Consider the following 18,588-nt stretch of genomic DNA (forward strand, 5'->3'; position numbering starts at 1 on the left):
TGACCGACATTTTCGACCGAAAGTCAACTATAGGTAACGGGTCAGTCTTTATTTCATTTAAATAATTTTTGGTCATAAGGTAGCACACACTAAATTCATTATTAGTGCAAAGATTTATCCCGTTATATTTATTGCTTCTTGATTTGTGTAGTGGAAACTGAACGAATCAAGTGGACTTTAAAATTGTGCTATATGGGAAGTAGGCGTGATTGTTGTCGGATTTCGTTCATATTCACAATTTGAAATCGGAATGTATTATAAAAATATGCCACGTACTAAATTTTGTCGAAATCGGTTTGTCGGATGCCGAGATATGGGATTTCATCAAAAAGTGGGCGAATCCATGCCCATCGTCAAATTTTTACACCGCCTCCCATAAAGCTATCTCATACAAGCTGGATGGTAAAATTTAATGCCTCTGACGTATTTAGTTATTAATTAATTGCGCTTTTAGTAGTTTCTAACAGTACCGTTATATTGGACGTGAGTGGGGTTATCTTCCGATTTCATACTTTTTCACTCTGTTGATAGGAGTTCTTAGAATATTTGTTCTCAACAAATTTGGATGTTGTAGCTTTAGTAGTTTAGGTTATATGTACATTAAACTTATTTTAGGGTTAAGCCGCGCCCACTTTTTCAAAATGTTTTGCCAAAAGGTGTCCCATGCTACTGCGACTCCTTGTTTATATCTTAATTTAGTACTTAGTTATGGCCCTTTATAGATTTTCGGTTAATGGCGATTTGTGAGCGAGCATGGCAGTGGCCCGATTTCGCTCATCTACAAACTCGTCATTTTCTTTTAACTAAGGAATTTGCATACCAGGTTTCATCAACATATGTATCTCAATTTTTACTCACGTTACAGCTTGCACAAGGACGGACAGACGAACATATATACATGTGGGGTTGAGCAACACTGACACCCTTTTTCGCATAAAGCTCGCAACTTTCGAACAACAAGCGCAAAACCAAAAAGTGCGAAGGCTAGAAAAACACTTGTTGAGTAACCGCGTAGCCGTGCGCATCTGACGAATTTATCAGAAGACGACTGAAATGTATCCTAATCGTGAACTCAGATACCAACATCTTTTTAAAACTAAATATCCTAATCGTAAACTCAGCTACCAACATCTTTTTAAAAAAACTAAATATCCTAATCGTAAACTCAGCTACCAACATCTTTAAAAAAAAAACTAAATATCCTAATCGTGTAAATTTAAAGTAAATTGTTAATCGTTCTTTTGTAATATTCATCCGTGTTATAAAATAAAACTATCATATTCGAAAGTGTAAAACAATAGAAGATTGCAAGTGTAAATTTTATTTGAACGGAAGAAAACTACTTCGTAAGTGTGTGGGTGTAATCCCCACATATTTTGGGGGCTCAACTAAAAGAAAAATTAAAAAGAAGCATAGACTCAATCATCGTAAAAAGAAAAGTGTTTAAATTAAAAAGGAGCATAAGGCTCAACCAAAAGAAGCATAGACTCAATCATCGTAAAAAGAAAAGTGTTTAAATTAAAAAGAAGCATAAGGCTCAACCAAAAAAAAAAAACAAGAAGCATAAAGTTCAAACATTTTGTTAAAAAGTGATGCAATAATTGTGTACAGTCATGGCGTGTTTGCAGAATTTTAATTTGTTCGTCAAAAGCTAAGAGCAAGCCGAAAAGAATGTATAACGGCTCTACACAAATTGATTTTCGAAACAGAAGGAGATAGACTAAACCGAAAACGCTTACGGGAATTTACTGGCTTTGAATTCGACGAAAACGATGAGCGCTATACACAGAAATTGATCTTCATAGAAAACAGTTTGAAAGCTGCCGATTTGCTATCAATCTGTAACACATTAGGTTTGACATGCAGTGTAAGTAATTTGACACTACACATATTTCGAAATTTGCAAAGAGCTACGTTGCTACGCGCAGCAACAGAGAACGACGATATAGAATGTGACGACGAAGATGAAGATGACGACAAAGATGCCGAAGACAATGACGACGACGATGATGGTGATGTTATGCGCAGCTTTGACGACGCTGGCACATTTGAATGTCAACAACGGCAAGAACAAAGGAGAAACGCTGAAAGCGAACGTGTTGCAAGAAATATGACGGGCAGAAACGACGATAAACCTACAGCGTGCAAAAGAGGGGAAAAAACAGAAAAAATACAAATGTCTCGTTTTTTGATGAACTTTCGTGACATAGAAGACTCTATTCGTTGGTTCGATGGAAGTGACAAAATCGATGTCGAAGTGTAGTTGGCCGAATTCGAAGAAACGTCTACTTTAATGGGGTGGGACGAATTCCAAAAGTTTATATTTGCCAAAAAATCTCTACGAGGTTTAGCTAAACTGTTTATTCAAAGTGAACGCGGAATCACTTCGTGGCAAAAATTAAAAGTGGCTTTAGAAGAAGAATTCAAAACAATCGTAAACAGTGCGCAGATACACAAACAACTTGCTTGTAGAAAAATAAAAAAGGATGAAAGTGTTCAAGAATATTTTTTGTATATGAAACAATTAGCAATGCGTGGTAACGTTGAAAACAATGCATTGATACAATACGTGATCGATGGTATAAGTGATTTGAATTTAAATAAAACAGTGTTATATGGTGCATCAGACTTAAAACAATTTAAAGAAAAACTAAAAGTGTATGAATCGATTCGGAAAAATAACAAAGAAAGTTTTGAAGTGAAATCATCTGAAAATAAATTGGCTAAATACGACAGTAAAACCATAACTTGTTTTAATTGTGGTACAAAAGGGCACAAAAGCTCAAAGTGCAAAGACAAAGCGAAAGGCACCAAGTGTTTCCAGTGCAAAAAATTTGGGCATATTTCAAAAGACTGCCCACAAGTTGAAAATAAAAACGAAAAATGTAATACTCGTTTGTGTGCCAAAAGCAGTATTATGAACAAAGAAGTGTTTATCGATCGAAAGAAATACTATTGCTTATTTGCTACGGGAAGTAAATTTAATTTCATTACGGATAATGTTTTCAAGTCGCCACGAGAACCTGTGTTGAAAGAAACAAACATTTGTTTATTAGGTTTTGGTGAACGTACGGCAGGTAATAATATCAAACCAATTGGAGAACTTAGTATTGATATAAGTATTGAAAATCAAGATTTTTGTTTAAATTTTTTGGTGGTCCAATCAAAATTAATGGACATTGACGTAGTGATCGGCTAAGATTTTTGTTTGCAAGCAGATATACAAATAAATCGTGATGGACTTTCTATTCGAAAAATTCCTTGTGACAATGTAGAAAACGTTTTTAATATGATGCAAGTAGACTCGGTAGTAGACAATTTTGATATTGATGAAACAAATAGTGTGGAAGCGAAAGAAAAAGTGCGTAATATGGTATGCGAATATAAGCCGAATAAGTGCAAATCAACAAATGTGCAAATGAATATCGTTTTAAGTGATGAAACTCCAATATCGCCTAGACCGCGTAGACTGCCACTAACACAAAGAAGCATTGTTGATGATCAAATAGATCAGTGGATCAAAGACGGCGTAATTGAAAATTCAAATTCTGATTTTAGTAGTCCGGTGGTTTTAGTAAAAAAAGAGACGGTAGTCCAAGTTTGTGTGTAGATTATAGACAATTAAACAAAGTAATTGTAAAAGATAGATTTCCGTTACCTTTGATTGAAGACCAGCTAGACCGATTGCAAAACGCAAAAATATGTAGCACAATTGACTTAAAAAATGGATTTTTCCATGTACCTGTGTCTGAATCTAGCCGCAAATACACGTCATTCGTTACAAAGTTACAAAAAGTTCCATTTGGCTTGTCGAACTCTCCGGGTGTTTTCCAAAAACATGTCAATGCAATTTTCCGTGATTTAATGCGTAAGGGGATAGCACTCCCTTACATAGACGACAAAATCGAAGCTTTAGTTAAGTACCCATTGCCGAAAAACTTAAAACAATTACAAAGTTTCCTGGGTTTGGCCGGATACTTTCGGAAATTTGTACAATCATTTGCGTTAATCTCAAAACCATTATCTGATCTGACGAAACAAGGTAAAAAGTTCCAAATAAATCGATACGAGATAGCTGCATTTAATTTACTGAAGAAAATTCTGAGCGAAAAACCGGTGCTAGGTATATTCAATCAGAAGTATGAAACTGAAGTTCATACAGACGCTTCCGCTGACGGCTATGGTGCCGTATTACTGCAAAAACTACCAGATGACAACGAATTACATCCAGTTTATTACATGAGCAAAAAGACGTCCGAAGCCGAACGTAAGTATTCCAGTTACGAATTAGAAATATTAGCTGTAATAGAAGCGCTGAAAAAGTTTCGAGTGTACTTATTGGGTATACACTTTAAACTAATTACTGATTGTAACGCTTTAACAAAGACGCTTGAGAAAAAGGATTTGAATACAAGAGTCGCGCGATGGATCCTTTTTCTGCAAGAATACGATTATAAAGTAGAACATCGATCTGGAAGTCGAATGAGGCACGTTGACGCTCTTAGCCATAATTCAATAATGATGATAAGCGATAACGATTTTCTTGCTTGCTTACGACGTGCACAAGAACACGACGAAGAACTAAATACGATAAAGCAAAACCTACAAGAAAAACAAAGTTACAACGATTATTTTGAAAAAGGTGGTATTCTTCACAAAATAGTCAACGATATCGAATTATTCGTAGTACCCAAAAGCATGCAAAGAGAGATAATTCGACGCGCTCATGTAAAGGGGCACTTTGCGATTAAAAAAACAAAAGATTTGATTTGTCAAGAATTTTTTATTCCAAAGCTTGAAAAGAAAATAAAAACGCATATCGACAATTGTGTAGCATGCATTGTGTCAAATAGAAAATTGGGTAAAAAAGAAGGTGAATTGCATCCACTTCATAAAGGAGCAAATCCTCTTTACACGTATCACGTAGATTTTCTTGGTCCACTAGAGTCAACCAATAAACTCTACAAACATATATTCGCCGTAATTGATTCGTTTACGAAATTCGCTTGGTTATACCCAACAAAGACGACTTCATCACACGAAGCGATCAGCCGTTTAAAAATACAAAGTACAACATTCGGAAATCCAATGCACATAATCACAGACCGGGGATCAGCTTTCACGTCTGACGATTTTTTTCGTTATTGTGAAGCTGGAGGATGGAGTCATGTGTAGAAGTTCACGCAAGTGAGGAAAGTTCTCTGATTGCCATTCACTTGGGAGTGGCCAGAAACGATTCTTTTACATGTGACTCAAGCAGCTCACGACTTCCGGTCTTTGACCAAGTATCCTCTGGGTAGCCTAAGAACATCCGTTTGAAGGCGAGCTAACGTGAGAAGGCGAAACATCCCCTGCATAGGGTTGTGCGCTGGGTTTGGGACCCGCCACGTAAAAAAAAACACTCCAGTGAATAGTCATAACCAGCCTCGGATGAGAGACCCCCCTTTTGATGACGACCATGGCAAACGAAATAAGGACTACGAATTGAGGGCATGCACCTGGAATGTCCGGTCCCTTAACTGGGAAGGTGCCACTGCCCAGCTGGTTGATGTCCTCGTGAAAACAAAGGCTGACATCACCGCCGTCCAAGAAATGCGATGGACGGGACAAGGACAGAGACGTGTAGGTCCTTGTGACATTTACTACAGTGGCCATATAAAGGAGCGCAAGTTTGGTGTGGGATTCGTGGTGGGAGAGAGACTCCGTCGCCGAGTACTATCATTCACTGCGGTGAATGAACGTCTAGCCACAATCCGCATCAAAGCGAGGTTCTTCAACATATCGCTGATTTGCGCCCACGCCCCGACGGAAGAGAAGGACGATGTGACCAAAGATGCTTTTTATGAGTGCTTGGAGCGCACTTATGTGAGATGCCCCCGTCACGATGTAAAAATCGTGCTTGGCGACTTCAACGCCAGGGTGGGCAAAGAAGCTATCTTTGGTACTACGGTCGGTAAATTCAGCCTCCACGAGGAAACTTCCCCAAATGGGTTGAGGCTGATCGACTTCGCCGGGGCCCGAAATATGGTTATCTGTAGTACTAGATTCCAGCATAAGAAGATCCATCAAGCTACCTGGCTGTCTCCGGATCGAAAAACTACCAACCAGATCGATCATGTTGTGATAGACGGAAGACACGTCTCCAGTGTTTTAGATGTGCGTGCGCTCCGAGGTCCTAACATCGACTCGGACCACTATCTTGTTGCAGCTAAGATTCGCACCCGCCTCTGTGCAGCAAAAAACGCACGCCAACAAACACAAGGAAGGTTCGACGTCGAGAAGCTGCAATCACAACAGACAGCCGAACGATTCTCTACTCGGCTTGCACTCCTGCTCTCTGAGAGCACTCGTCAACAACTCGGTATAAGGGAACTGTGGGACGGCATTTCAAACTCCTTACGTACAGCTGCAACCGAAACCATTGGTTTTCGGAAAGTGCAAAAGAACAGCTGGTACGACGAAGAGTGCCGTGTCGCAGCGGAGAGAAAACAGGCTGCCTACCTCGCAACGTTACGATCGACCACAACACGTGCGGGATGGGATAGATACCGAGAGTTGAAGAGGGAAGCGAGACGCATTTGCAGACAGAAGAAGAAAGAGGCCGAAATGCGTGAGTACGAGCAGCTTGACAAGCTGGCCGACAGGGGTAATGCTCGAAAATTCTACGAAAAAATGCGGCGGCTTACAGAAGGTTTCAAGACCGGAGCATACTCCTGTAGAACCCCCCAAGGTGATCTAGCCACCGATGCCCAGAGCATACTTAAATTATGGAGGGAACACTTCTCCAGCCTGCTGAATGGCAGTGAACGCACAACACCAGGAGAAGGCGAACCCGATACCCCAATCGATGACGATGGAGCAGACGTTCCATTGCCCGATCATGAAGAAGTTCGAATAGCAATTGCCCGTCTGAAAAACAACAAAGCGGCAGGGGCCGATGGATTGCCGGCCGAGCTATTCAAACACGGCGGCGAAGAACTGATAAGGAGCATGCATCAACTTCTTTGTAAAATATGGTCGGACGAAAGCATGCCCAACGATTGGAATCTAAGTGTGCTCTGCCCAATCCATAAAAAAGGAGACCCCACAATCTGCGCCAACTACCGTGGGATAAGCCTCCTCAATATCGCATATAAGGTTCTGTCGAGCGTACTGTGTGAGAGATTAAAGCCCACCGTCAACAAACTGATTGGACCTTATCAGTGTGGCTTCAGACCTGGTAAATCAACAACCGACCAGATATTCACCATGCGCCAAATCTTGGAAAAGACCCGTGAAAGGAGAATCGACACTCACCACCTATTCGTCGATTTCAAAGCTGCTTTCGACAGCACGAAAAGGAGCTGCCTTTATGCCGCGATGTCTGAATTTGGTATCCCCGCAAAACTAATACGGCTGTGTAAACTGACGTTGAGCAACACGAAAAGCTCCGTCAGGATCGGGAAGGACCTCTCCGAGCCGTTCGATACCAAACGAGGTTTCAGACAAGGCGATTCCCTATCGTGCGACTTTTTCAACCTGCTTCTGGAGAAAATAGTTCGAGCTGCAGAACTCAACAGAGAAGGTACCATCTTCTATAAGAGTGTACAACTGCTGGCGTATGCGGATGATATTGATATCATCGGCCTTAACACCCGCGCCGTTAGTTCTGCTTTCTCCAGACTGGACAAGGAAGCAAAAGAAATGGGTCTGGCAGTGAACGAGGACAAGACGAAATATCTCCTGTCATCAAACAAACAGTCGTCGCACTCGCGACTTGGCACTCACGTCACTGTTGACAGTCATAACTTTGAAGTTGTAGATAATTTCGTCTATCTTGGAACCAGCGTAAACACCACCAACAATGTCAGCCTAGAAATCCAACGCAGGATAACTCTTGCCAACAGGTGCTACTTCGGACTAAGTAGGCAATTGAGAAGCAAAGTCCTCTCCCGACAAACAAAAACCAAACTCTATAAGTCACTCATAATTCCCGTCCTGCTTTATGGTGCAGAGGCCTGGACGATGTCAACAACAGATGAGTCGACGTTGCGAGTTTTCGAGAGAAAAGTTCTGCGAAAGATTTATGGTCCTTTGCGCGTTGGCCACGGCGAATATCGCATACGATGGAACGATGAGCTGTACGAGATATACGACGACATTGACATAGTTCAGCGAATTAAAAGACAGCGGCTACGCTGGCTAGGTCATGTTGTCCGGATGGACGAAAACACTCCAGCTCTGAAAGTATTCGACGCAGTACCCGCCGCGGGAAGCAGAGGAAGAGGAAGACCTCCACTCCGTTGGAAGGACCAAGTGGAGAAGGACCTGGCCTCGCTTGGAATATCCAATTGGCGCCACGTTGCGAAAAGAAGAAACGACTGGCGCGCTGTTGTTGACTCGGCTATAATCGCATAAGCGGTGTCTACGCCAATTAAGAAGAAGAAGTGAAGACGAGAACATTAAACATGTTAAAATAACGACTGGCTTGCCGCGCGAGTTATGTGTACACTATCATCCCAACCAGACACCACACAACAAAATATTATAAATTGGACAAAATAAAAGATTAGAGATAAAGAACATAATGCAAATGTATACAAACATGTTTTGGTCCTTATGTTTGACTATAATGATAACCCAAACATTATCGGGTAAACCCCACAGTCATGTTTGTTTGCATTCAATAGAAAATAAGATTACATTTTACAAATATTGTATTCATAATGCAAATGCATACAAACATGTTTTGGTCCTTATGTTTGACTGTAATGATAACCCAAACATTATCGGGTAAACCCCACAGTCATGTTTGTTTGCATTCAATAGAAAATAAGATTACATTTTACAAATATTGTATTTCATAAGAAAATAAACAAAACAAAGAAATAGATTAAGAAAATTGTAATCACTTTAGTAGTTATATAAGCAGAACATAACTTGAAACATCAGAGAATAAAATATAATGTCATAGAAATAACATCATTGGCATTTTTATTCCTCCGCTCGAACAAACCTAAAACTGGCGCAGTCGGTAAAAACAAACTGCAAAGTTGAGCGATACTAAAAACTGAAGTTTTTAAGTTTCGTAAGCTTTAGCAACGGGAAGCAAATCTTAAGATTAGCTCCCATTTTAAAAAGATCTCTTATATATACAAATATATAAGTCGGTCGGCACAGATAGCCAAGTTTAAGAAATTTAAGTTTCTACACAAGTTATCTGGAACGTCGGAGAGCGACTCCGAGGACTACAATTTGTGAAGGCGAAGAATAGCTTCATTCCGCCCATCAACATTACCAGGAAGAGTGGGATTAAAGATTAATGCCCCACACACAGAAGACGCAGAAAGAGCGAAGTGCACCATACAAAGCAACAACAACAAGTTCAGTTGTAATAAAAGAGGATACATCAGCAATGAATCCAGGCGAGCAGCAACCACTTCAGATGACAGGATCGCAAATTTTGAAGGAAGCTTCAAGAATCATGGACTTTGACGGCAGAGATTTATCATCATTCATCAGGGAAGTTGACATGATCCTTCCTTTATTCAACCCCAACCCATCAATGTTGGAATTTGTAACGCAGCGACACGTCAAAACAAAAATTAAAGGAGAAGCAGCAAGTGTCATCCGGCCTTTGGGACCTACACCAACATGGCAGCAAATGAGAGAAGAACTCATAAAGAATTTTGGAGTAAAGGAGTCGTACCACACCCTTTACAATCAGGCGATTGTACTACGAAACTATAACGTAAGTCAATATTTCCAAAATTTAAAAGATATTTTAGATAAACTAAATTTAAAACATGAATTCGATAGGATAAAGCCTATAGAATTTTCCCCAATTAACAACGAAAGTTTAATTCTAAAAACATTTTTAAATGGGATACACCCCAACTTAAGCAGTGTAGTGATTAGTAGAAATATAAGCACCATTAGAGAGGCTTTTAGCGTTCTTCAAGAGACAGGTTTGCTAATACAATTTGATAAAAGACAAAACAATTATAAAAGAAATAATTATAGAAATTTTTCAAATAGAAATTCTTTGTCTCACAATTTTGGCAATTTCAATAATAACCAGTATATGCAAAATTCCAATAATTTTCAATTTGGACAAAATCAGCCGAGAGAATTTCGTAACAATTCTAACCAAAATGACAATTATCAACAATTTAGCTTTGGACAAAGTAGGCAAAATAATTCACAACAATCTAGAAGGTATAATTCAGTCCAAAGGAGACAAAACCCCCCCGAACCGATGGAAATAGATCACGTTCAAGAACAAGCAAATTTTCGGTTGCCAGCCCAAAACAATCGTTACCGATAATAGAAGTGACCATAAAAAATTCCAAAATTAAATGTCTTATTGACACAGGGTCTACAACATCATTATTGAAATATAATGTGTTAAAAGATTATGAATGCATTGAGCTTGATAAACCAATACACTTTAGCACCATTAAGGAAAATTTTTCCCTAAATAAAGAGTTAGTCACCCCAACCCCAAACGAATTCAATGAAAAAAGTTATATACATTGGAAACTAACCAACATAAAAAATAAAAACTTTGATGCAATAATAGGACAAAATATTTTAAAACCTATTAAAGCAATAATTAACTTAGAAAAGGAGTATGTAGAAATAAACGGCAATAAAATTAAATTTATAAACTCATGCCCTTACAATTACGAAGATATTAATATACTTACAGAATGTAAAGAGAATTTGCTAGATATTTTATCAAATAGTGACATGAATGAAGAAGAAAAGCAAAAATTAGAATACATTCTAAAAGCAAATAGCGATTTATTTTTCCAAGAAGGTAAAAACCTTTCTCATACTCATGAAATTCAGCATGAAATAGTTACAAAAACAAGTAGACCAACTTATAATAAAATTTATAGATATCCCCAAATTCATGAAGAAGAAATTATTAGACAGATGAACGAGATGTTGCGCCAAGGTATAATTAAAGAAAGTAATTCCCCGTACAACTCGCCTCTTTGGATTGTACCGAAAAAGCAAGACAATTCAATGAAGAAAAAATGGAGAATAGTTATTGACTACAGGAAGCTAAACGAAGTCACTATAGATGACAAATTTCCAATACCCCATATAGAAACAATACTCAGCAAACTTGGAAGAGCTCAGTATTTTACAACATTAGATCTTGCAAAAGGCTTTCATCAAGTATTAATAAAAGAAGAAGATAGACCAAAAACAGCTTTCTCTACACCCCAAGGACACTTTGAATTTATAAGAATGCCTTTCGGACTAAAGAATGCACCAGCAACTTTCCAACGTTTAATGAATTCAGTTCTTAGGGAATATATCAACAAGATATGTGTAGTTTATTTAGACGACATCTTAATTTTTAGTTCAAGTATTGAAGAACATACCCAAAATATCACCAAAATATTTTCAGCATTAAGAAAACATAATTTAAAGATTCAGGTAGATAAATGCAAATTTTTCGCGAAAACAACTGAATTTCTAGGTCACACTTTAACAACAGAAGGGATACAACCAAATTTAAGCAAAATCGAAAACATACAAAAACTAAAGTTGCCTACTACATCAAAGCAAATTAAATCATTCCTAGGTATAACAGGTTATTATAGAAAATTTGTAAGAGATTACGCTAAAGTAGCACATGGTTTAACAAAATATTTAAAAAAGGATATTAAAATAAACACTCGCGATCCTCAGTACATATCATCCTTTGAAAAACTTAAAAATCTATTAGTAAGCCCACCAATATTGAAATATCCAGACTTTAACAAAAAATTTGGCATTTCAACTGATGCAAGTGACTTTGCAATTGGCGCAGTATTAACCCAGGACAGTCATCCTATAAGCTATGCTAGTCGAACACTTAACAAACACGAAAGAAGTTATTCCACTACAGAAAAAGAACTACTAGCTATTGTCTGGGCAGTGACATATTATAGACCATACATTTATGGCAGAGCATTCGATCTCTTAACCGATCACCAACCACTTAAGTGGCTCCAAATAAAAAACAAGGGAAAAGACATTAACCCAAGATTGCAAAGATGGTTAATTAAACTAGGTGAATACAATATTAATATAAATTACGTGAAAGGAAAGGAAAATAACGTAGCCGATTTTCTAAGTAGAATAGATAGTAACACAGGCGAGATTCATTCATTGGAAGAAGACAACATAAGCACAAATGCTACAATCCACTCTCAAGAGGAGGAACTAAATGATCATTTTCCAATTTTACACACTATTGTAAATCGCTTCAATACACAAATCATTTTAACAAACAAGAAAATTATGGAATCTGAAGAACTAGGCAACACGAAGAAAATTTTTATTAGCGCAGAAGATATAAAAAATAATAATTTCATAGATCTTTGTCGTAAGCACATAAATAGTGGAAAAGTAGGTATTTTTTCTTATTTAACCGATAATCAGTACAATATAGTTCAGCAAAAGCTTATTCAAATATTTAATAGACATGTAAAGTTTTTTAGATGTGAATTCCATGCTAAAGATATGAAAAATGAAGAACAAGTTTATAAACAAATTGCTCAATATCATAAAAATGAAACAGGCCATGCAGGTATTAACGAAAATTATGAAAAATTGAAAAAACTAATATACTGGAAAAATTTGAAAGTTTTGATTCAAAAATATATAAATAATTGCGACGTTTGCAATAGAGCAAAATATGATAGAAAACCTTTAAAACCAAAATTTCAATTAACGAAAACACCATCAGATATAAATGAAATAGTTCACGCGGATATATACATAAATAAAAAATGTTACTTCCTTACTTTTATAGACAAATTTGCGAAATTTGCTATGGCATTTCAGCTAGAAGATAGAAACAGTATAACTATTATAGAAAAGCTTAGATTATTCTTTTCTATCAAAGGTAGACCCAGAATGTTAATATTAGATAATGAATTCAACTCAATTAACATAAAAGATTTTTTTAGGAAAGAAGAAATAGAAGTTCATTTTACAAAACCAAACAGTCATACTGGGAATTCAGATATCGAAAGATTTCATAATACTCTATCCGAAAGAATTAGAGTCCTAGAAATTGAAAAACCAAGCCTTTCGACAGCGGAAAAAGTATTTCAAAGCATAGAATGGTAAAGGGTGATTTTTTAAGAGCTTGATAACTTTTTTTAAAAAAAAAACGCATAAAATTTGCAAAATCTCATCGGTTCTTTATTTGAAACGTTAGATTGGTTCATGACATTTACTTTTTGAAGATAATTTCATTTAAATGTTGACCGCGGCTGCGTCTTAGGTGGTCCATTCGGAAAGTCCAATTTTGGGCAACTTTTTCGAGCATTTCGGCCGGAATAGCCCGAATTTCTTCGGAAATGTTGTCTTCCAAAGCTGGAATAGTTGCTGGCTTATTTCTGTAGACTTTAGACTTGACGTAGCCCCACAAAAAATAGTCTAAAGGCGTTAAATCGCATGATCTTGGTGGCCAACTTACGGGTCCATTTCTTGAGATGAATTGTTGTCCGAAGTTTTCCCTCAAAATGGCCATAGAATCGCGAGCTGTGTGGCATGTAGCGCCATCTTGTTGAAACCACATGTCAACCAAGTTCAGTTCTTCCATTTTTGGCAACAAAAAGTTTGTTAGCATCGAACGATAGCGATCGCCATTCACCGTAACGTTGCGTCCAACAGCATCTTTGAAAAAATACGGTCCAATGATTCCACCAGCGTACAAACCACACCAAACAGTGCATTTTTCGGGATGCATGGGCAGTTCTTGAACGGCTTCTGGTTGCTCTTCACCCCAAATGCGGCAATTTTGCTTATTTACGTAGCCATTCAACCAGAAATGAGCCTCATCGCTGAACAAAATTTGTCGATAAAAACATTTCGAACCGAACACTGATTTTGGTAATAAAATTCAATGATTTGCAAGCGTTGCTCGTTAGTAAGTCTATTCATGATGAAATGTCAAAGCATACTGAGCATCTTTCTCTTTGACACCATGTCTGAAATCCCACGTGATCTGTCAAATACTAATGCATGAAAATCCTAACCTCAAAAAAATCACCCGTTATAACAAATCTTATCATTCTACAATTAAAGCCACACCTCTTGAGGTTATAAATGGAAAAACTGATAAGAATTTGATTAAAGACACTATTCAGAAGACTAAAGAAAAATGCATAGGAAAACTAAATAGAAATAGAGAAGAGTTTAATAACACTCAAAAAGAAGGTTACGTAAAAAATTATAAAGCAGTTCGGCACAAATACGAACCAAGGTATAGAAAATTACCATTAGATAATATTCACCCGACAAATATTAAACGTCCAAACAAATTTTTAGGTCAAATACATCTTCAAAATAACATTGATGATATCAATTGTAATAATTAGCAATGCAGCCAAACTGGAAGTACATGAAATACATACCGACAATGGATACGCAGAAATTATCACCAACACTAAACAGATTGTTACATCATCTGACCTCGTAATTCACATAATTGACCCTCGCGAAATTCTTTACATACTAAATAATATAACAAAAATCTCGCAAACATATTCACATTTACATTACTACACCCTATCTAATGAAATTGAAATCTTGAGAGGTAAAATCAAAACATTAATCCCAAGAAAAGAAGTTAGTAGAAAAAAGAGAGGGTTAATTAACGGTATAGGTTCTGTACATAAATTTCTATTTGGAACGATGGATGATGGAGATAGAATAGATATTGAAAATCACCTTAAGAAAGTAGATGAAAATTTACATAATTCAATTACAGCTCTCGACCACCAAATAAAAATTAATAATTTCTTTTCGAACACGTTTACAAAATTAAAACAAATTATTGAAGACGAAAGAAATAATTCTTTAGTGTATCAAGAGAGAACAGACAAAATATTGATTCTTCATGAACAAACAATAAAGATAAACATTCTCAAAGACGCAGTAAACCAGATTCAGGAAAACATTATTTCAGCAAAAAATGGTATTTTTCACCCAAGCATTTTAACAAATGAAGAAATTTATAATTACAACATAGACCTCAACAAACTTCAATATATAAAATTATGCGCCTTGGAATATAAAGAAAATTTGTTAATGTTCGTAGTCAAAATCCCAAAAGAATTTCAATCGGTACAATTAAAAACTATTATTCCTATACCAAACACAGCAGGTAAAGAAATAACAGCAGAAATCGAAAATGTTTTTGAATACAAAAATGTCACTTATAAATTCGAAGAAGCTAAAACACTCAATGAACTACAAATTTCTAAACATTGCATCTACTTATTAAATTGTGAACTTATCAAAAATAGCATTACAGAAATTTTACAAATTGATGAAGAAACTATTTTAATAAAAAATGCAAATGGCATAGAACTAAACCAGAACTGCGACAACAGAAAAATTAAGTTGAAAAACACTACATTGATTCATTATAATAACTGCACTATTAAGACCCTATACCAAACATTCTCAAATACTAAAATTTCATACAATCAGAGATTCTATTATCCAAACTATGATACTCACAATTTCACTAACAAAATTACAATTAACGACCTTGTATTTAAAAACGAAGAAAATTTAAAAGAAATTAATGAATTAAAATATCACAAAAATATCTCTCATATTGGAATATCAATTTTAAGTATTATTGTGATTATAATAATAATTTTAATATCTTGTAAAATTAAAAAAATGAAAAACAATACTATTCAAACTCAGGAGAGTTTTCCATTAAGGGAGGGAGGAGTTATGTGTACACTATCATCCCAACCAGACACCACACAACAAAATATTATAAATTGGACAAAATAAAAGATTAAAGAAAAACAAGTAAACATTACAAAAAATATAAGATAACAAGTAGAGATAAAGAACATAATGCAAATGTATACAAACATGTTTTGGTCCTTATGTTTGACTATAATGATAACCCAAACATTATCGGGTAAACCCCACAGTCATGTTTGTTTGCATTCAATAGAAAATAAGATTACATTTTACAAATATTGTATTCATTATGCAAATGCATACAAACATGTTTTGGTCCTTATGTTTGACTGTAATGATAACCCAAACATTATCGGGTAAACCCCACAGTCATGTTTGTTTGCATTCAATAGAAAATAAGATTACATTTTACAAATATTGTATTTCATAAGAAAATAAACAAAACAAAGAAATAGATTAAGAAAATTGTAATCACTTTAGTAGTTATATAAGCAGAACATAACTTGAAACATCAGAGAATAAAATATAATGTCATAGAAATAACATCATTGGCATTTTTATTCCTCCGCTCGAACAAACCTAAAACTCGCGCCAATGGTCAAATAGAGCGACTAAACACGATTATTATTAATGTTTTAACGAAACTAAGCAAGAATGATCCGACGAAATGGTACAAATTCACAGACAGAGTACAACAAGTAATAAATTTCACTTACAACAGAAGTATTTACATGACACCTTTCGAATTATTAACGGGCGTTAAAATGCGTACAGCTGACGACTTAAACATCAAACAACTCATCGAAGAAGAAATAAGGTCACAACTCCAAGAAGGAAGAGACGAAATACGACAACATGCAAAAGAACAAATATTGAAGATCCAAGCTGAAAACAAAAAGACATATAACCTTATACGCAAAGAAGCTAACCAATATGCAATAAACGATCTAGTCGCCGTGAAGAGAACGCAATTTGGTGGTGGTCTCAAATTAAAACCAAAATATTTGGGCCCATACCAAATTACTAAAGTCAAAGCCAATAATACCTACGATGTTAAAAAAGTTGGCGTAACCGAAGGTCCAAATCGAACGACGACTTGTGCAGAATTTATGAAGCCATGGTCAAATTTTCATAACGAAGACGACGGCGTATTCGAGGTCGAAAACAATGCAGGATGGCCGAGTTGTGGGGTTGAGCAACGCTGCGGGGTTGAGCAACACTGAAACCCTTTTTCGCATAAAGCTCGCAATTTTCGAACAACAAGCGCAAAACCAAAAAGTGCGAAGGCTAGAAAAACACTTGTTGAGTAACCGCGTAGCCGTGCGCATCTGACGAATTTATCAGAAGACGATTGAAGTGTATCCTAATCGTAAACTCAGCTACCAACATCTTTTAAAAAAAAACTAAATATCCTAATCGTAAACTCAGCTACCAACATCTTTTAAAAAAAAACTAAATATCCTAATCGTGTAAATTTAAAGTAAATTGTTAATCGTTCTTTTGTAATATTCATCCGTGTTATAAAATAAAACTATCATATTCGAAAGTGTAAAACAATAGAAGATTGCAAGTGTAAATTTTATTTGAACGGAAGAAAACTACTTCGTAAGTGCGTGGGTGTAATCCCCACATACATATAACTCCATATAACTCCATATCGATCTCGGTTTTAAGTGACACGTACAACCCTATGGCGAACAAAACTATAATATTCTGTGGCAACAGGTTGCAATAGTATAAAATCAACTAGATTTTTGTTGTAGCAGAAGACTTATCAAGGCATCAAATAAATACGGTTAGTGATTACTGTTCTCAACATTCGGCAGAAAGATCACCTGCATGTATACATATTTATGACCCCACAATGTAGGCATATAAACGAAAACAATTTTCGATATTTCAGTCGAAATAGAATACGCCATACAATCCACTAAAAAGACAAAAATCAGTTACTTATTACCAATATTAAAAGAAGTTACAAGACGAATTGTAACGAACGCCTTAAAAATAGAGAGTTAATACTTTTTCATATCAAAAATGACATTATTCCTCATTTTCCAAATGTAATAATAATACATAGATGTTATAAACATAGACGCACAAGAAATAGTAGTAAAGATACACAGACGTGCTCATCGCAATTAAAACAAGAAAAAACGTTAACTTCGGTTGCACCGAAGCTAAATACCCTTCACAGGTGCATTTATGATAGTAACTATCTGTTCAGTTTGTATGGCAGCTATATGCTATAGTAATTCGATATGAACAATTTCTTCGGCGATTACATAGTTGCCTTAGAAAATCATCTATACCAATTTTCGTGAACATATCTTGTCAAATGTGAAAGTTTTCCATACAAGAACTTGATTCCGATCGTTCAGTTTGCATGACAGCTATATGCTATAGTTAACCGATCTGAACAATTTCTTCGGAGATTATATTGTTACCTTAAGCAGTAATCCGCGCAAAATTTCGTGAAGATAGCACGTCAAATGCGAAAGTTTTCCATACAAGAACTTGATTCCGATCGTTCAGTTTATACGGCAGCTATATGTTATAGTGGTCTGATATCGGCCGTTCCGACAAATGAGCAGCTTCTTGAAGAGAAAATGACGTTTGCAAAATTTCAAAAGGATATCTTAAAAACTGAGGGACTAGTTCGTATATATACAGACAGACGGACAGACGGACGGACAGACAGACGGACATGGCTAAATCGACTCAGCTCAACATACTGATCATTTATATATATATTTTATAGGGTCTCCGACGATTCCTTCTGGATGTTACAAACATCGTGACAAACTTAATATACCCTGTTCAGGGTATAAAAATAGCATCCAAGACATTTTACTTACACAATTT

The 18,588-nt window shown here is 36.2% G+C and overlaps 1 protein-coding gene across 1 annotated transcript in view; it reads right to left on the reverse strand.

Moving 5' to 3' along the window:
- LOC125776669 (uncharacterized) overlaps window positions 1-18,588 on the reverse strand; it is a 532,635-nt gene that overhangs the window by 504,106 nt on the left and 9,941 nt on the right. The window lies entirely within an intron of this gene.

Source organism: Bactrocera dorsalis, chromosome 2 (genome assembly GCF_023373825.1).
Source record: "Bactrocera dorsalis isolate Fly_Bdor chromosome 2, ASM2337382v1, whole genome shotgun sequence".
Taxonomy (NCBI): Eukaryota; Metazoa; Arthropoda; class Insecta; order Diptera; family Tephritidae; genus Bactrocera; species Bactrocera dorsalis.